Source organism: Rhinoraja longicauda, chromosome 15 (genome assembly GCF_053455715.1).
Source record: "Rhinoraja longicauda isolate Sanriku21f chromosome 15, sRhiLon1.1, whole genome shotgun sequence".
Lineage (NCBI taxonomy): Eukaryota > Metazoa > Chordata > Chondrichthyes > Rajiformes > Arhynchobatidae > Rhinoraja > Rhinoraja longicauda.
In genome coordinates this window covers 31,520,826-31,541,994 of record NC_135967.1, presented here as the reverse complement: position 1 = coordinate 31,541,994, position 21,169 = coordinate 31,520,826, and the positions used below count along the sequence as shown (strand labels likewise).

Here is a 21,169-nt window from a genome sequence, read left to right as displayed (position 1 = left end):
AAATAGTGAAAGGCTAGATAGAGTGAATGTGGAGAGACACAAAATGCTGGGGTAACTCAGCGGGGCAGGCAGCTTCTCTGGAGAGTAGGAATGAATGACGTTTCAGATCGAGACCCTTCTTCAGACTGATGTCAGGGGAGTGGGCGGTGGAGAGATAAGGAAGTGGATGTTTCCACCAGTGCGAGAGTCTAGGACTAGAAGTCATAGCCTCAGAATTAAAAGACGTTCCTTTAGGAAGGCGATGAGGAGGAGTTTATTTAATCAGAGGGTGGTGAACCTGTGGAATTCTTTGCCACAGAAGGGTGTGGAGGCCAAGTCAATGGATATTTTTAAGGCAGAGATAGTACGGGTGTCAGGGGTTATGAGGAGAAGGCAGGAGAATGGAGAGATAGATAGATCAGCCATGATTGAATGGTGCAGTAGACTTGATGGGCCAAATCACCTAATCCGGCTCCTATTACTTATGACCTTATGACCTTATGTATGTTTTACAAACATAAATTCTCTATTAAATCCCAGGCACACAACCATTATCACATGGTTGTCTCCTAAGTGCTTTGGGAATATTCTTTTCTTTCTTCTGTTACTTCAAGAGAGGCTAGGAAAGCAAGTTAGAGATCTCTGTTTCGCTTCTCCATCTCTGTGTATTATCCAAGAATTTACTATAGTGGAGATCACTACTTATATCGCTACTTATATCTTTGTAATTTACTGGGCAGAGACTCTGATGAGTATTGTAGAAACAAGGAACTGAAGAAGCTGGTTAATACACAATTACACTTAGTGCTGGAGTAGCTCAGCATGTCAGGTGGCGTCTCTGTAGAACATGCACAGTTGACGTTTTGGGTCGAAACCCTTCTTCAGAAATGAGTCTGAAGAAGGATCTTGACCTGAAATGTCACCTATCCATGTTCTTCAGAATTGAGCCCGAAGGGTCTTGAACCAAAACGTCACCTATCCATGTTCTCCAGAGGTTCTGCCTGATCTGCTGAGTTACTCCAGCACTATGTGCCATTCTCAGATGAGTTTTAGATGATAATTGATTATGTGCATGGTTCATAATAGACATCTGGTTAGTGGTGCCCAAGAAGTATGAGGTGGCATGCCTCAATGACTACCAACAAGTGGCATTAATGCCCATGGTGATGGTGCTTTGTGTGGTTGGTTGGGACACATAATAGTCAATGCCTTAGTAATGACCTAGACCCACTACAATTCACCTACCTTTCCAACTACAGATGTTAAGCTCCCTGGCCTATAGTTTCCAGCCCTTTCCCTGCAGCCCTTCTTAAATAGAGGCACAACATTTGCCACCCTCCAGTCTTCTGGCACCTCACCTGTATTTAATGACAACTCAGGCATTTAATGACCATTTCATTTCAGTCTGGGCTCCTGCACTTTCCTCTCTAATTTCCCACAGTGTCCTCGGATATATCTGATTCGGCCCAGGAGATTTGTCTACCTTCATACGCGTCAAGACCTTCAGCACCTCTTTGACCATAATACTGACTGCTCTTAAGACACTTCCATTGACTGCCCCAAGTTTCTTGGTCCGCCTGTATTTCTCCAAGGTAAATACAGAGGAGAAATACTCATTGAGGACTTGCCCATCTATTGTGGCACAATGCAGAGTTGGCCGCTTTGATTCCTGAGAGGTCCCACTCTCTCTCTGGTTACCTTTTCCCCTTTATGTACTTAAAAATCTTTTGGGATTTTCCTTCATGACACAACCTTGAAAATGTTGTTAAATGTAGTGATTGCATTATGTACTGTGTAGCAGCTAAATATTAGTTGGAAGGATCAGTTCCCCACCCCAGATGAAAGGCATTACTCCATAAAAATTAGTAAACACTCCTCAATTAATGGTCATGCAATACCTTTAAGTGATGTAACTTGGATATAAATTGGATTTAATATATGTATGTTAATAGCAGAAATAAAAACTGAGATGTTTCCATATATATACACAGAATATGAATAGCTGTTTTATTTCTATGTTGAGGTTAATAGAAGCCAGCATCAGTTTTGAAATAGGTTAAATGCCTCTATTAGTAACAGAGAAATCCGATATAAAATGACATTGTTCACAGTAATTTCCTGAGACAAAGTTAATGCTTTTTCAAACAAGGCAAGAGTGGTTGAATTTCCATCAATACCTTATTAAGTGTTAATGCAAGCAATAAATCTTAACTGAATCTAGTTTTGAATCCCAACAAACAAAAGTCTATTGCACTCATATCACTGAATCAGGATTATGCTTACAACAGGGTTTTCTAAAAACGTTGACAAAAAATTAGTCAACTTCTGATCGTTGTATCATAGGCTAGTTAATTATTCATTCTCCAAATCAATAAATAGAAAGTATTTTTCCAATGTGAATGTTGAATCAGTCTGCACCACCATTCCCTGGGCAAATGGCTGTGCAGGCCAACAAGATGTTATCAGCTGGATACACACTGCAACTATAGACTCTGCTTCACCTTTCCTAAGTTCGCCCTATTTACTGCTTACAACGTTCCTAAGACAAATGAACTGAGATCTGAAACTCTCTGTACGGTAAGTAATTGGCAGAATAAAAGAGGCATTGTGTAAACAAAGCCAGCATTTTATTATTAAATGACCTATTGCAGTAGAAAGTCAAAGCACCAGCAACTCAAAAGGCAAATCACTGCTTTTACTGTTGTAAATCAGAAATGGTGACCACCGTGTAATACGTACCGAGACTGCGATGTAACTGTAGCTCAGAGCTGAACCTCTTCCAGTCAAATTAAATTTGGAACAAATGATTTTATTGATTTACTAAATGTAATAAGTGTACTTTCAAAGGCAAATAGGTCAGATAGCAGTCACAAGCTCAACATCCAACTAAAATGCCCTAGGTCACCTGCTTGCAATCAACTTTATCACTAGTGTATGTCAAGGAGAAAATGAAAAGTTATACATCTTCTCCATACATTGTTTTTAACTGCTGCTTGCAAACAAGTCATACAATTACCAGTGCTAAGGATTTATAGGGACTAGGTATGTCTGGACAAAGGAGGAAAGGGTAGAATGATCATCTGCTGTTAAAGATCACAAGCTTCAGCAATTTAACTCACTGAAAGTAATGTTTTGAAATATGCATTAGATTTGATTCTATTCATTTAATTCCAATTATTAAAACATTCTATAAAAGGGCCATTGCCGTTGCATGGGAACCTGGAAGTTATAGTGAGATTTATATCCATTTTGCATTACTGAATAATGTTTGCCATTTTCTTTTGTGCAGAATATGCCATTTTCTTCAATGGAAGATTTTGAAATAGTAAGAATGGAATATGTGGCTTTGAATTTGGAGCAAATGCCTCCTGAATTCAGAAGCACAGCCTGACTTGACAGTGGCTGGAATGAAAAGCAGAATCTCATTTCAATTCACATCTGAGCAAGTTCATGCATCAAAACCAGCACTGCACTACAGTTTAGTCCTGCTGTCAAGATTAATGCATCTCGCGCCAATAATGAGCATAGTGTTATAACACCTAAGCGGCTATAGGAAAGAAAAAAGGGAAGAACATGGAGCGCCAGGCAGAGCTGCTGCTTTACCGTGCTAGAGACCCATGTTCGATCCTGACCTCAGGTACAGTCTATGTAGGTTTCCTTCAGGTGCTCCTGTTTCCTCCCACATCCCAAGGATGTATGGGTTGGTAGACAAGTTGGCCTCTGCAAATTGTCCCCAGTGTGAAGGGAGTGGATGTGAAAGTGGGCTAACATAGAACCAGTGTGGACAACTCATCGCTGGTCGGCGTGGACTCAGTGGGCTGAGGGCCTGCTTCCATGCTCTGTCTTTCAATCAATTAAATCAAGACTTTTTTTTAGGTATCCATTGACCATTTTTTCACAGCCATACCTGTTGAAATCACTTTATACTTATTTCAAAATCAGTATGAATCTTTTCACTCAGCAGTGTGACTTCCTGTTAAATTCCGATTGAACCAAGGAACATGTACTACCCCGATAGCAATATTTACACCCAACAACATCCCCGGGCTGTCCATTAGTGTGGTTGGACTTGTAAAGGATACATGGAGCTTCTGCCCTTTGTAAAGTCACCTACAAAATCCCAGACACATCAATAATCTTGAAGGGACATTACACAACATTCTGAACTATTTTATAGTTTACAATTACACTAATTTTATGAGCCATATCATTTTTTAGCATTATATTTACACATTTTGTTCCTTATTTATTTACTTTGTAACATTTAATTGGCTTGCGACTTCCATTTAACAGCTGAAACTAAATTCTTGTTGAAATAGATATTACCTTTTGGTTGAATATTTGCAGAGAATAATCATGATTATGTTCTTACTTAACTCGTTGACATGAAATATTAACTCTGTTTCCCTCCACTAACTGAGTATTTCCAGCATTTTCTGGTTGTTGTTACATTAACCTGATGCATGTCCTTTCACGATCCAAGAAACCCCCACAAAATGGAGTCAGGATCGAACACGGGTCTCTAGCACTGTAAAGCAGCAGCTCTACCTGGCGCTCCATGTTCTTCCCTTTTTTCTTTCCTATAGCCGCTTAGGTGTTATAACACTATGCTCATTATTGGCGCAAGATGCATTAATCTTGACAGCAGGACTAAACTGTAGTGCAGCGCTGGTTTTGATGCATGAACACCACAGCTCCACAGAGATGTTGTGTGTTTGGAACATTACACGATGACATTCTAGCTGTGGAATCCCATGTTTTTTTGGCCGTACACCAGAAAAGATCTGTTCTGCAATTGCATTCCTTGCCATAATGATCACTACGTTATAGTGGGGAATCATCTTGAAGATGATTTGCAAGCCCTATTGCAACTGACCACAAGTATACAGAAATATAATTCTTACTTTCTTTTTTTATCTATGAAAAATCACAAGGGTAGTCAGCCAGATAAATTTCCTGTCTTGAAATTAATGCCATAAATTATCAATTTCATATATTGGAGAGTTTGAGCCAACCAAATAAAGACGCTTGGTGCCATTTATTTATATTCCAGAGATGTGAAATTGAGCTAGGAAGATTGCCATTGGAATAATTGAATGAACACTGCTTTAACTTCAGTCAAGTTTTCCACATTTAACATAAAAGTAGAAACACAGATGGACTGCAAAACTGAGACATCTGCTGTAATTAGTAACCTTTACATTCAGCACGAAGGTGAGCCTTGATTAATAATTATGAAGTGCCGCACAAATTTAAGTTGATTCCCACGCTTAGCCAATCATTCTATGTTTCTAGTCAGTTAAAAGGCAAAATCTGCTTTAAACATATCAATAAAACAAAAGATTGGGAGTTAATGAACGTAGGTGTTAAACCAATTGTATAAATGCATCTTAAGTCTTTAATTCATTCTTGTGGTACGGGTATGAGAGTTAATCTCGGAAAGCTGTGAGCAATCTTGATGAAAACTGCAATCTTGTTGATGTTTATGTTTTGCGACAAGCATTTGGTGGGGGATGAGGGTGAAAACATATCCCATTCTGCCCTCTACATTGTGCGGTAATGAATTGCTATTCCATTTATGTCAGGAAAAGTTATGAGCAGTGAAAAAGACTCATAAGGTAAGAAGATACGATTGATTCATTATTATCCCTTCAATTTTGCTGAAAAGTTTTCTGTACTTGCAATTTGTTCTGCAATTGTTCACTTACACGAATGCCAGTTTTACGGTTAGGGACCCAATGCACTAAAGGTGAAGGATCCCATTAAAATATCCAGATATTTATATTTTCCCATTATAAATCACCAAGTCTTATTTAAAACCAGTCTGTGACCTTATGAATACATGCTTTTCAATCTGGTTTCATTCCATTTTGATTTTACTCTTCCAGTTCTATTCTACGGCTTTTCACTTTACTTCTCCTTGATGATATTCATCTAGTCACTTATTCATTAGTGAACTAATTCCAAGGCTGATCCAATATGTCTGAGGACCTAAAATTGAGAGAATAACACAGGTAGAATATCTTATTCCACAGTTCTCTTTCCATTTCTTGGCTAGAATGTAAAAGGACTTAAGATTTGCTAAACTTTGAGATACACTGCTGTTAATCTTCCTTGTGCTTCATTTAAAATCACCTTATGATCGTGACAACAATGACACGATGCTGCTCACTCTCCCTGTGCATTAAAGGGAGTCCTTTATCTTTAATGGAAATAACAGAGGCTGAAGTATAGCAGGGAGATAATAAACTGAAATTAGACAACAACCTGAGACAAGGAAGGTTTTGTGGAAAGAAATTCAGAAAAGAGAATTCAATTATGAGGTAGTCATATGTTCTAAGATAAAGAAAAAATCATCCCTTGGATATAGTTGTAGATAAATTTTAAATGCCATCAAACGTATTTTAATTTGAGTGATTTAATCTTTAAATATTCATTTACTACAATACTTTCTGAACGTTAAAGATTAAATATCAGATATATTTTATGGAATCCTTTTGAGTTTGATGTATAACATGTTGTGAAGAGATATTCATTGCTTGGACGGAAGAATTATGACATTCAGTCTCTGGATCTGAGGTGAGTTTGAGATTTGTTTTGGTTTGACTAATGAGGAGGCAAAGTGCTTACCTACAGCAATTCAAGAAAGCAGGTCTTCATCAAATGAGGATTACTTAGGGAAGTGCAAGTGCAATTAATGCTGGCCTTGCTTCAATTTTAAGAATATATAAAAGCAAATATAAACTTTACATATATTCTCTCTTTCCCTTTAAACCTACTCCAATCTTGCTTTTATTTTTGTTCTGTCTCTTCTTACACATCTCTAGTTTTGTCTTTTTCTATGTCTTTCCTTCTAGTCTGCATCCAAATTATTCTTATTGTAATTTCTTTTCTCCCTTGGATTGTTTTCAGTTAAATTTTAAAATATCTTGGCAATAGAATGTGCCCTTACAATGCCAGAATAATATTTTTTTAGCCTGGATATTGTGCACATTGCTTCAGCACTAAGCTTAACTATTGTGAAATAATATTAACATTGATCCTGATTTTTATATATCTTGCTGGCTGAAGACCTTCTAAAGTAAGTGAGCATCCAGGGGACATTAGGGGAAGCCAAAGGCACAGTCATACAAAAGATCATAAAAGAAGATTCATTTTTGAGTATAATCGCTTCTGCAGATCAAAAGTTGCAAAATATCTATGTCGTTTTACAGATCAGGAAGCAATGTTCTGATCCAAATTCAACTTTTAGTGATCGGGTCAAATCAAAGAATTTCACATGGTTATGAATAAAATAATTTACACTGCTTAACAATTAAACTAAAGGGTAATAAAGGGGGCTTTTACTGGTTGGCTGCCAGCGACTAGTGTTCCGCAGGTGTTGGTGCTGGGGCCGCTACTCTTCATGTTAAATATCAATGATTTGGATGAGGGAATTGACGGCTTTGTGGCCAAGTTTACAGATGATACGAAGGTAGGTGGAGGGGCAGGTAGTGTAGAGAGAGCAGGGACTCTGCAGAGGGACTTGGACAGGTTGGGAGAGTGGGCAAAGAAATGGCAGATGGAATATAGTGTAGCAAAGTGTGGAGTCATGCATTTTGGCAGTAGGAATGAAGGCGTAGATTATTTTCTAAACGTGGAGAGAATTCAGAAATCAGAGGTGCAAAGGGACTTGGGAGTGCAGGTGTAATTTGCAAGTTGAATCGGCAGTAAGGAAGACAAATGCAATGCTAGCATTTATTTCAAGAGGACTAGAAAATAAAAACAGGAATGTAATGCTGAGTCTTTATAAGGCACTGCTCAGACTGCATTTGGAGTATTGTGAACAGTTTTAGGCCCCATATCTGAGGAAGGATTTGTTAGCATTGGAGAGGGTCCAAAGGAGGTTTACGAGAATGATCCCTGGGATGATTGGGTTAATATAAGATGAGTGTTTGATGGCACTGGGCTGTTGCTGTCCCTCTGTTGTTCCCATCTGCCACTATCTCCCCTTTCTGTTTCCACTCTTCACCTTCCTTTCATCTCAGATTTCAGTATCTATAGCCGTGTGTTTGACCACATATCACCTCCCAACCTTTCTTTATCCATGTGATTTGTCTAGATTAGGCTCACTTGTGTTCCGAGTCTTCTATGCATAAGAAACTCAGCAAGAGTATAACTCGTGATTTAAGCATACGTCATTCTGTGATCAGCACAAAGTTTGTTAGTCAATGCTTCAATGTTAAAGTTAATCAATCGTGTCATATTTGTTTCTTCAGTACTTCTTAGATAATTCTCAGTGGATTTTCTGCCACACTTTTCCAGCAGTTTCCCTTTCTATTCGTCCAAAGACGTACAGGTCTGTAGGTTAATTGGCTGGGCAAATGTAAAAATTGTCCCTAGTGAGTGTAGGATAGTGTTAGTGTGCGGGGATCGCTGGGGCGGCGCGGACACGGTGGGCCGAAGGGCCTGTTTCTACGCTGTATCCCTAAATCTAAAAAAAATCTATTCCAGTAAATTATAGGTTGCCTGGCCCTGCAGAAGTGACCGTGAGTTTGAATTTTACAGGGGGTTTGTGCATCCACTGTACTTGGACTTTCCCAAGCTAATCTGCACAAAGTCCTATCAGCTCATTGACCTGAAATATTAACTCGGGCTTCCCTCCACAGGTGCCACCTGACCTGCTGAGCATTTCCTGATTTTTTAATCTATAACATATTCAACCTTTCATTTAGCACGTGCAAAGGGGAGTAGGCTGTAGTTAATGCCAAGTATATGGAAATCTAGAACTATATTAAGAAAATTGTGATTTTTGTTTGCTTATGTTCTCCAAGGGGTATACAATAGATATTCTCTAAAGCTTACCTTACTTGCTGTGTTGATACTAGAATTTAATCAGAGTTTGTAGATCAAAGAAAATCATCATCGCAGCTCGAAAATATAACTGCTAATGAAAAACATAAATTATTATGTCCATAGCAGATTAAAATAGCTTTTGAAAGAATTCAAAATTCTTTCTACCAAAATATTATTCAGTTATTTTTTGAAAGAAGCCAAAACGCATCGTATCCATAATTGTCAATGTGATGATTGTCATGCGTATGTGATATGGGAATTATCAACTCAGAAATGTTAATACAGAAAGCTGTGTACCCACCTCGGGAAGTCATATCCGACAGCTGAGTCTCGGTGTATCTGGGACCCAGCTGAGATTACACTCATTTCTGGCAGTTTCTGACAATGTTAAAGCAGGAGTCTAGCAGATTATTTGTGGAATTTTGACCACATAGGAAATGAAGGTTTTCTCTTCAACAATTCAAGCAAAAACTTAAAAAATATTCCAGAAGAACTCTTTACAGCTTTGCTGGAAACAGAATTTGTAACAAACTACACAGATCTTCCAACTGAATTCGTAAAAATTCAGTTTCAAAACACCAATTGTTTGTGCACTATGGCTGCCAAGTTTATAAATGCGATTCAGACCATATTGTGACTGGGCATAGCATGTGAGACATGGACCTTCTGTACGGAGTTTGTACATTCTTCCTGTGACTGCATGGGTTTTCTCCGGGTGCTCCGATTTCCTCCCACACTCCAAAGATGTACAGGATTGCAGGTTAACTGGCTTCGGTAAAACTTCTAAATTGTTCCTTATGTGCAGGATAGTGCTAGTACAGTGGGGGATTGCTGGTCGGCGCGGGCTCGGTGGGCCAATGGACTTGTTTCCACGCTGTATCTCTCAGGTATAAAGTCTGAAGTCTGAAGTCTAAAGTCTAAAGACTTTCCCCATTGCCTGCAGCAGCCCTACTGCAAGCCCTTCTGCTCTTTGCTGAGGAACAGCATTTCCCTCCACACTGCACAGTCCCCAACAGACTTTACAGAAAGGAACAAAGCTTCGATTCTTATTCTTGTTTCCCCTCCCCCAAACTCATTAAAAAGTGCACCTTTCAAGGCTGAAGTTGAGATTCATTTATTCAACTCCACGTTGGTGCTAATTATTGTGTAGAAACCCCTAAAGTAAAGTTATAATGAGGCTGCTCAGTTTGAAAAACTGCCAAATCTGCTGCACTTCCTTCTGGGTCCCCTGAGCACAAGTGTGAACCCTGTTCACCGCGCGCCACAGAATTAATATCAGGATATCATTCGCACAACAGTACCAAGCCTCCTTATTCATTCCATCAAAGCAGTCCAGCTGATACTTAGCTATTTTGAAATCCATTTCCCTTTTCCTTTTTATATTAACTACACTTTCAAAATGTGGTGTTGTCCCAAATTTCTTCTGATTTCCTTCTCCAAGTCATGAATCATCAAAACAAATTATGAGTATAATTTGTCCCAACGCTCATCCCAGTGCAGCACCACCCGCCCTCTTTTATTAGTGTGAATAGACATCCTCAATCCTGACACTCTCGTTTGTTGTCACCGTTATTAGATTAGCTCTGCACAGATGTCGTCATTCTGAGGAGTTATGCCTTCCATCCACTCCTATTGCTACTGACAATCTGCAAAGACTGTTTAACTTTGCATCATGACTGTTGCACAAATATTGCACCATTTTCCATTTATGTTGCGCACAATATTAAACAGGAAATATCGTGAGACGGTGAGTTAAATGTGCAGGCAAATCTTTTTTTAGCTTTAGATCAGAATTGTTTCCCCTTTAAGGGGATAGAAAAATGTCATCCATTTATCCATTTGATTGTTGAGGGCATTTAATTAAACCTCAAGCTGTAATCATTCACTGATACAGGTACACCTTCCAGAAATTGTCACGGTATAATGATTAAGAGCAGACCGTACGGCTAATTGGTCCTTTTATATCACAGAAATAAAAAGGCACCTTGGGTTCTTAAGATCTTTAATTTTCTTTATCTAGACTAGGTATATTAGTTCATGAATATGCTCATTGTTGAAGATTCAGGCTACTGACTAATGTTATATTTATCTCCGTTGGTAAAATAATTTAATGGAAGTGCGATTAATGAAACCAGTATCCAAATCAATGCAGATTTACTTTTCCATATTTCCCTGCTTTGTTCTGTCATTTACTCTTGATATTTTGCACAATAATTCATAATTGTAGGATTAATGAAACAATAGACAATAGACAATAGGTGCAGGAGTAGGCCATTCGGCCCTTCGAGCCAGCACCGCCATTCAATGTGATCATGGCTGATCATTCTCAATCAGTACCCCGTTCCTGCCTTCTCCCCATACCCCCTGACTCCGCTATCCTTAAGAGCTCTATCTAGCTCTCTCTTGAATTCATTCAGAGAATTGGCCTCCACTGCCTTCTAACGCAGAGAATTCCACAGATTCACAACTCTCTGACTGAAAAAGTTTTTCCTCATCTCCGTTCTAAATGGCCTACCCCTTATTCTTAAACTGTGGCCCCTGGTTCTGGACTCCCCCAACATTGGGAACATGTTTTCTGCCTCTAACGTGTCCAACCCCTTAATAATCTTATATGTTTCGATAAGATTCCCTCTCATCCTTCTAAATTCCAGTGTAATTCCAGGGATGAAATGTTCTACACTGGACAGGAAATACAGAAAAAGACACAAAGTGCTGGAGTAACTCAGCTGGTCAGGCAGCATTGTTTTGGGTCAGGGCACTTTTTCAGACTGATTTTGGTGAGGAAAAAGCTGAAAGAGAGGAGGGGCAGAACAAAGCCTGGCAAATGGATACAGGTGAGGCGGGGGTTTGATAGGCAGATAGTGAGACAAAAGCCAGAGATAAAAAGACAGAAGGTGTGAGACAAAAGGATTCTAGTGCTGTGAATTGTGAAGCAAGAGAAAGGAATGTAGGTGGAAGGGATGGGGAGCGGAGAAGTAGGTGTAAGTCCAGGTGGAACACAGGGAAGTGGGAGGGGTGGTGGGTTTGGTAGTTACCCAAAATTGGAGAATTCAATGTTCATACCGTGGGGTTGGAAGCTGCCCAAGCAGAATGTAAGGTGCTGTTCCTCCAGTTTGCATATGGCCTCACTCTGGCAATGGAGGAAGCCCACTTATCCACATTAAACTGCACCTGCCATGCATCCACCCACTCACACAACCTGTCCAAGTCACCCTGCAACCTCATAGCGTCTTCCTCACAGTTCACCCTGCCACCCAGCTTTGTATCATCTGCAAATTTGCTAATGGTATTTTTAATCCCTTCATCCAAGTCATTGATGTATATTGTAAAACCACTGGAGAAAAATGACATGCGGGAATTACTGGGCCTCAAAGTTCAAAACAATTGAATTAACTTCAGTTAATGTTAACATGGGAAACATAGCTCAAAGCAGTTACTGAGACTTATGGTCTTGCAGAAATGCACAGATAATTGAATTCAATGAAAACTTGTAAATATCTATTTATTCTTGCAGCTTTGTTATTAAATGTTGCCCAGTTACTTGTCATTGGATCATTTTCAGAATCCCGACTATTCCAAAGTCCCGTATAGAAACCGCAGATGTCGGTTTACAAAAAAGAACACAAAGTGCTGGAAAAAAACCAGAGTGCTGCAGAAGCTCAGCAGGTCAGGCTGCATCTCAGGAGAAAATGGACAGGTGATGTTTTGGGTCAGGATCCTTCTTCAGACTGATTCAGAATGTGCTGCTTTTCCCTCTCCCTTCCCTTCCACCTACTTTCCTTCTGTACATCTGTATATCGGTGAGACCAAGCGCAGGCTCGTCGATCATTTCGCTGAACACCTCCACTCAGTCCGCCTTAACCTACCTGATCTCCCGGTTGTTCAGCCCTTTAACTTCGCCCTCCCATTCCCAATCTGACCTTTCTGCCCTGGGCCTCCTCCATTGTCAGAGTGAGGCCCAGTGCAAATTGGAGGAACAGCACCTCATATTTCGCTTGGGTACCTTACACCCCAGCGGTATGAACATTGACTTCTCTAACTTCAAATAGCCCTTGCTTTTCCTCTCTCTCCATCCCCTCCCCCTTCCCAGTTCTCCCACCGGTTTTACTGTCTCCGACTACATTCCATCTCCGTTCCGCCCAATCCCCTGACATCAATCTGAAGAAGGGACTTGACCCGAAACATCACCCATTCCTTCTCTCCAGGGATGCTGCCTGTCCAGCTGAGTTACTCTAGCATTTTGTATCTACCTTCGATTTAAACCAGCATCTGCAGTTCTTTCCTGTACATTCCTTCCTCTAGCTGCACAATTCACAACTCTTCTATCCTTATCTTTTGTCTTTCCATCTCTGGCCTTTGTCCAACCATCTGCCTATCAACCACCCACCCCTCACCTTTACCCACCTTCACTTACCAAGTCTTGCCCTGCCCCTTGTCTCTTCCAGCTTTCTCTCCCCCAACAGATTGAAGAAGGGTTCTGACCCAAAACGTCACCTATCCATGGTCTCCAGAGATGCTGTCTGACTCGTTGAGTCACTCCAGCACTTTGTCTGTTTTTATCAACAGAATCCTGATGATATAGTGTAATGAGGGAAAGTAATATTGTTTTAATTAGAAATGGGTGTAACAATGTTTGGCAAAGTATCATTGCAGAAGTATCAAAAGAAGACATTGCCTTTTCAGTTTCCAGCCCACACTCCCTCTGTCCCCTACTTGGTAAACTAGTTCAGTTCTCTGTACACATGTTTGTGTTTATTTAGTTATATTTTCCTCATAAGTTCCATAAGAGTGAATTATTAAAGTGAAAATGAATAGTAAAAACTTCCAATTACATGGAGCACTTGAACATATATTCATGAACATGCTCCTTGTGTCGATCTTGTTGTGCTGTGTTCTATTTTTACTGTTTTAAATTGTCTACAGGTAGCCAACATTGGAAAATCAACAATTGAGTTAAGTAATATAATAAGGTTTGGTTGCATAAATAGGTTCAGTTGGAGGATAAGAAGATAAATTTGTAAACAAATTAAAATAAATCTACTAATTGCTTTGTTGGCTAGAATGCAGATTAAGATGCAAATCATTCATGTGTATGCCATTCTGGTACTAAAGTCATTGTGAATGCCCTGAAATATCTTTGAACCAAAGCTATCATTACCAATAAAAAAATAACTGTTTACTGCTGAAACCTGATAAGAGAATGAGAAATTGATTGCCCTACTTTTGAGTAGAAACCCAAACTGCCACATTCTCTCAAAGCCCTTTGGGATGATTAATCTTGTTTATCTTTTGCTTCTGTTGTAACATCCCTTGTTGAATCATGACAGTGAAACCATTAGAACAATAATTTTCCTGTTTGGATAACAGCATGGTTAGATTGTGTGCTTCTGAAGCCCAGATACAAATGGCGCCTTGGAAGTCTTTGATTCATTTATTCAATCATTGGGTAATGCAGAAAATACAAAACAAAAATCCTGAAAAAAACAGATTTTACATCAAAGTGAATGGTTTTCAAAAAGAAACCCTTTTAAGTGAAATATAATAATGGACTAACTACATTCGTGCACTAAGCATTTAAGCGCAAATCACGGAGGGATATTGCTGGATTAGCATTTTTCCTTTGAAATAAAGATTGAGAAATCTGAATAACAGAAAGGAAGGGACGTGTATTCCCATCACACTGCTACAGTGACAGGACGTTTAGTCACACTAGTTCTCATTATTAAATGTAAATGAGTTGAAGTTTGGTTTTGGAGCTCCATGCTATCGAAATAAGGAGGAATTGGCACTAATGATCTGCAAAATGGAGGGAGAATTGGTCCATTTTAGAAGAACAAAATCACGCGGAACCTTTGATTAATCATGCAAAACATGTTGATGACTAATTCAGGCATGCAGTGCTGTTTTTGTCAGTGTTTTGTGTCTCAAAATCATTCAATTCCAAAGCAAGATGCAGTCACAACTACCTTTGAGTCTAACTCACTTTTGCTCATATGAAGCGATTTCTGTTTCAGCTGCACACCTCTTGATGTTGTTTCCCACATCCAGGAATTTGTGTCATATTGTTTTGAGAAGCACCCATCACTGGATGACAATGTTTCCACTCTGGTGCCAGCACTACTTAAACAGGACTTCCTGAGGAAGGCCCGAAGCAAGCGATGGAAATACCACCTCATTCAGCCCACACTATGCCTATCCGCAAGCACCGACCTCCTGATAATCCTTCCAGGTCAGCATCTTGCACAAACATCTCCGTTCCCCACTCCTCAAGGCCTGAACTTCAGACACTCCACAGGAGGGCATTATCCCTAGCCATCTGCCATCTCATTCGCCACACAAAGCCCCAACTGAGCTTCAAACCAAAAGCCCTCTCTCACACTGCCAGAACCAGTCCTGGACTTACCTTAACACATGAAGGAAGCTGTGCAAAGTATACGCAGCAGCCCCAAAAGCCTTAGGCCTCAGATGCCACACAATTTTGCAGCATCAAGCCCAGTATTGAAATGGTCATGTCATCCCACGCACTTGAGGAAAGACAGCTGAGGTTTCACCCAAGGAAGTCTTTAAAGTGATAAAATATTTTCATGTCCTGGATGCAGAGAGAACATTTCCAGCTGAGCAAAAGCATAACCATGTTGCATCAATATCGATAGTCACCAAGAAATCCAACAAGGAATTCAAAAGATACATAGTTACCCAAAGAATGGTGAGATTGTGGAAAATCCCATCACTGAGAGTGGTGAAACAAATTATATAAATGCATTGGAGATCAGACTCAACCAGCATATAAGGATCAAATAAAAATCGATAGTCCTGCAGATGCTGGAATCTGAAATAAAACCAGAAACTGCACTGGGTCAGTGGGTTGCAGACCCGAGACATTAACTTTACTTCACTTTACTTTATTTTAGAGATGCAGGGCGGAGCAGGCCCTTCGGCCCACTAAGTCCCTGCCGACCAGCGATCCCCGTACACTAACACCATCCTACAGACGAGGGACAATTTACATTTTTTACCAAAGTGAATTAACGTACAAACTTGCACGTCTTTGGACTGTGAGAGGAAACCGGAGCACCAGAGATAACTCACACGGTCACAGGGAGAACGTACAAACTCCGTACAGATAGCACCTGTAGTCAGGATCAAATCCGGATCTCTGACGCTGTTAAGCAACAACCCTAACTGCTCCGCTCTGATGCTGCCTGACCTGCCAAGTGACCTGATCTCTAATGCATTTATATCATATGCTTCACTGTGGTGGCATGTTCTGTATGAGCACCAATTTTTGGGTAAGTGTATTTTTAAAATTCCTGTAGGATTTCTTGGTGACCATCAATATTGATGGAACATTGTTACACTCTTGCTCAGCTGAAAATGTTCTCTCTGCATCCAGGGCATGGAAATATTTTATCACTTCCATCATGTTCTGTTTTTAGATGAGTGCATGAGGGAGAAAGGAATGGAGAGTTATGCTGAGAGATTTAGACGTGAAATTACAGAGGGAGGCTCAAATGGAGTATAAACATGTTGGGCTGAATGGCCTGTTTCTGCACTGAATGCAATCATTAAAGGCAGAAATGAATTCCAAGGTCCATGTTTTGGTAAAATCAGTGGTGTCACTTTAAGAAGATTACATGCAAAGCTCTACAGTTGGCAGTTTAATCAAGTAATAATTGTACCCTGGAATGAATCAATCTGTTTAATTTCTGACTGATACATTTTTGAACATGCCTCAGATGCTTGATCGTGCATTAATGATTCCTCGCCAGTAATGTGAATAAAATGTCAAGCTGATCTCCACATCAAAGCTAGCTTTTGATGCAGTGACGTAACCTCGAGACCCAGCACAGCTCCAGATTCATAGCTCCTCTCAGTAATAATCCCCTTGTTAGCAGAGTTTAATGGGAAGCCACGTTTTCAAGTCTGCACAATTTGCCAGAAATATTTCTGCCACCATTGTTAAAAATTCTTCTTTTGAATCTGGTGTTATATTGATCTAACTGATTAATTTATCCAAGTGACTGTGTTCCCACTGATTTAATTGCTTGGTGTTTTAGCTTTTATATTTTACTTTTATTTGTCAATCACCCGTCTCTACCTATTTCTCACAGCCATCATAACACTTAAACTTACCCATTTGTCTGAAACTGAAGGATGCAAAATGAAATAATTTTCAAATGTGCAAGTTGAAGCACTTTTACAATGGCATTGTTTAAGGTCAGAATCCAGGACAGCACTGATGGATGGCTGGGTTCAGTTGTCATACTGCTAAATCAAGTGTAATTATACTGATATCAGAGGTAAAAGAAATAATTTTATCAACGCAAATGAAGGATTCTCTCCCCCAATCCTTATTAAAATAGCATCAATGGAACACCATTACTAAGAGTGTTGAATTAACCTAGGCACACAATTGTCTGCAGAAGGCTCCTGACCCAAAACGTTGCCTGTTCATTCCTTCCCGAGATACTGCCTGACCCACTGAGTTCATCCAGAGGGCGGCATGGTGGTGCAGCAGTAGAGTTGCAGCGCAGCGCCGGAGACCCGGGTTCAATCCTGACTACGGGTGCTGTCTGTACAGAGTTTGTACGTTCTCCTTGTATTTCTTCAGGATGCAGATGGATGGTTGCTGTCTAAAATTGAAATATCATGCTGGTTGAAGAAAGGCACTTTTTTGACATTGCTGGCCCATCTGTACACAAAATACTTTTTGTGGACTGGTGAAATCCCCCTGGCCGACACTTTAAAGTTCCTACCAAATAAAATAATCCATCATGATGATAATTTCACAAACAATCTTCATCTCTCCTGAAAAATAAATGGCTCCTGTCTCATCAATATAAACTGTGTTAATTCAAATTGAATAGAAGCTGGCAGTATTCTCACAAGTTATATATTTATTTTAGAAAGCTCTGAATATGGTTGATCTCAGAGCCTCTTGCTACATGCTTATTATGGAGTTGGTTAACAAGTCTACATATGCTCCATGTCCCAAGTGTCCAATGAACCAGGGATGTCTAAGATGAGCATTTCTTTACAAATGAGCTCCTATTTTTTGAACTACATTCCTGTCTTTTCTAGCGTGGATCGGTCAGGAGAACATGTTAAATAAGTGCTTCAGACTGCAGATGTCCTACTTCCATCAGTAAAGATGAATTCATGATTTTTCTCCATTATGTAGGGCCTATTTCATGGGTCACGACAGAGTCAAATCTGTTCTACATTTTACATAGAAAGCAGATAAAAGGGGTTCCTCAACTGTATTCTTAACTTGAGAAGAGGCCATTCAGATTCAGATTAGTTTATTGTCACACACACCAGGATGCGATGAAAATCTTTACTCACATAAAGCTCACAGAATAAACAGCATACATATAGTAATGATAAATATAACAAAAAAACTCAATGATGAATGCAATACAGTAGACTGGTGCACAATTATGGTGCAGTCTGTACCGCACAACTCCCTTACACTCTTAAATTTCATCTATTGTGAAAAACAAAAATGAGTAGTTTTACTGATCTTGCTAAGGAATTGAGAACAGCAACATCAAATTTTAAAAACATCAAAGAAATAAGGCAGCGGAGGAACCTAGCAACATGAAAATCTGCTCTCGACTGGGAGAACACATCTCCTGTCGACAAGCAAGCCTTGTGAGAGGTCGTTTGCACCCACACCATCGGGATGGTAAAAAGAGGGAAAACATTGTCTACTGGTTGAGCTGCCCTCTGTCTGCATGGGTGGTGAATATCATCTAATCAATTCATCAAATCCAACAGATAATAACTGAAGTAAATTTTGACTCACTATTTGTAACAAGGTCAGATAGTTACCAAAGCCCATCAAGAATGTAATGTGATCGTGTAGATATGGAATTGGCTGGGGATTAGCTCAGAGAGTTTGCAGATAAAAATGTTCAAGTTATCAAGGTTAGCACTTTGTAGTTTGCTGACTGAGGACCATTTGCTCCTCATGTCACTTTTTTATTTTTTCCTGTGAAATATTAATGATCCCTGGAGTGAATATGCAAGTAAAGTTGGGTCAAATCTGACTTACTCAGCAGTTTCTTTTTTTTCCCCTACTGTGTTTTCAGGCCGAGATGAAACACTGAACAAAAATCAAAGGAAACCAAAACCTCTGAGAGATCATTTATATCTATCTACGTATATTATATGAAGGATGGTACATCTTGTGCACATTTCTTATCAGTCACACTTGTCTCTTCCTATCTATCAACCTTCTGTGTCGATGTCGTACGTCGAAAGAAGCGTAAAGAAATAAAAGTGATCATTTTGGAAATACAGGGAAATTCTCCAACAGTAGAAAATTCGCAGTATATGAATCTCTGTAGCTGTTTAATTCATTTTTGTGCTATTGTAGAAGGAATAAAAATCATACAAGGACATGGCTTAAAAATAAATTAAATTCTGCATGACCTGACATGGTATTTTTAACCAATAATACAATGTAATGACTTAGTGCCTTTAAATTGATGTAGTTTTTATTCTAGCATCAACATTGTGTTTAGCAGCTGATATATTAGGTCTAAAATCACTAGTCATTGTGTGCTCTATTTATTCATTTTGTTCTGCTGGGCAATGCCAGCAAGTCCAGCATTTATTGCCAATTTATTGCCAATCTCTAATTGCACTTAACAAGGTAGTGGTGAGCTGCCTTCTTCAGAGGCTGCAACCCTGGTGGAGCAATGGCACATTGCTGCTGGGTTGGTAGTTAGGGGACACACGCAAGTAGATGGTGCCACATTGATGCATCTCCAAGGCACTGGGATAAGGGGGGGAACCTACAGCTGCTGCTATTCATGCACTTGTTTCTTTTGTCCTTCTTCATGTAACGGTCACAAGTTTGTGAAGTGCTGTTGCAGTTACCTCAGCAAGTAACAGCAGTAAAATTTTGTAAGACATCTTTCCTCAAAGATTAAATAATAGGATGGCTCTAACTGAAGTAAAAATAAATAACTATTAGACAACATTGTTAACAAAATAACAGAAATGTGTTTCTTATTTTGGTTGATTGGAGGTGCGAATACCTGAGTCAAGGATGAAATACTCCACACTGGACAGGAAATACAGAAGAAGACACAAAGTGCTGGAGTAACTCAGCTGGTCAGGCAGCATCGTTTTGTGTCGGGGCACTTTTTCAGACTGATTTTGGTGAGGAAAAAGCTGAAAGAGAGGAGGGGCAGAACAAAGCCTGGCAAATGGAAACAGGTGAGGGGGGGGTTTGATAGGCAGATAGTGAGACAAAAGCCAGAGATAAAAAGACAGAAGTTGTGAGATAAAAGGATTGTAGTGTTGTGAATTGTGCAGCAAGAGAAAGGAATGTCGGTGGAAGGGGTGGGGATCGGAGAAGTAGGTGCAAGTCCAGGTGGAACACAGGGAAATGGGAGGTTTGGTAGTTACCCAAAATTGGAGAATTCAATGTTCATACCGTGGGGTTGGAAGCTGCCCAAGCAGAATATAAGGTGCTGTTCCTCCAGTTTGCATATGGCCTCACTCTGGCAATGGAGGAAGCCCAGGATGGAAAGGTCAGTACGGGAATGGGATTAAATGGTCAGTAATTGGGAGATGCAGTAGGCCTTGGCAGCCTGAGCATGGTGTCCAGTGAAATGTTTTTTTGCCTTTTTTTTCTATAAACCCAGCAACCGCAGTTCTGTGTTTCTAGGAAATACAGAAGGAAGTGATCACGCGAACATTTTCTGAGCTCTGTCACAGAAAAGGTTTCCCAAGTGGACAGAGGAACAGATTCAAGAATTTTTTTTTAAAGCCACCTTGGCTGGAGGCAACCAAAAGGTGAACCAATCTACGTGGGGGCGGAAAGCTACTCCATAATAAAGTTCCAGAAGATTGCTGCATGAAAAGATATAACCGGCTGAGTCTACATCACCTCTCATGATGTATTCAAGAGAGAATTAGATATAGCTCTTAGGGCTAACGGAATCAAGGGATATCTGGAGAAAGCAGCAACAGGGTACTGATATTAGATGATCAGCCATGATCATATTGAAAGGCGGTGCTGGCTCGAAGGGCTGAATGGCCTACTCCTGCCCCTATTTTCTATGTTTCTATGTCTAAGCAGCTGCCAAACATTACTGTTACCGGCTGCAAGTAACAGGGCTGTCCTGGGATTCTCCCCCTGAATCTCTCAGCATTATCAATTTTTTTTTTCCTTTGGGTTACTTCCTCAAACCCATCTCTGTAACCAGACATAACCTCTCATTGTGCCTTGATGTCAACAATAGTCTGAAAATGCTTCTCTGAAGCACCTTGGATCATTCTACTGTGATGCACCTTGGATCATTCTACATATGCAAACGGAGGTCATTAGTATTGCCAG

General features: G+C 40.0%; 2 long non-coding RNA genes across 2 annotated transcripts in view; one reads left to right on the top strand and one right to left on the bottom strand.

Moving 5' to 3' along the window:
• LOC144600624 (uncharacterized) overlaps positions 1 to 2,761 on the bottom strand; it is a 68,833-nt gene extending 66,072 nt beyond the window's left edge. Inside the window, exon 1 of the long non-coding RNA XR_013548161.1 lies at positions 2,719 to 2,761. This is a non-coding gene — a long non-coding RNA (uncharacterized LOC144600624). The remainder of the gene's footprint in view (positions 1 to 2,718) is intronic.
• Positions 2,412 to 19,292, top strand: LOC144600625 (uncharacterized). The gene is made up of 3 exons (XR_013548162.1): positions 2,412 to 2,556; positions 14,863 to 15,043; positions 18,909 to 19,292. It is a non-coding gene; the product is annotated as an uncharacterized LOC144600625 (long non-coding RNA).
• The last annotated feature ends 1,877 nt before the right edge of the window (positions 19,293 to 21,169 follow it).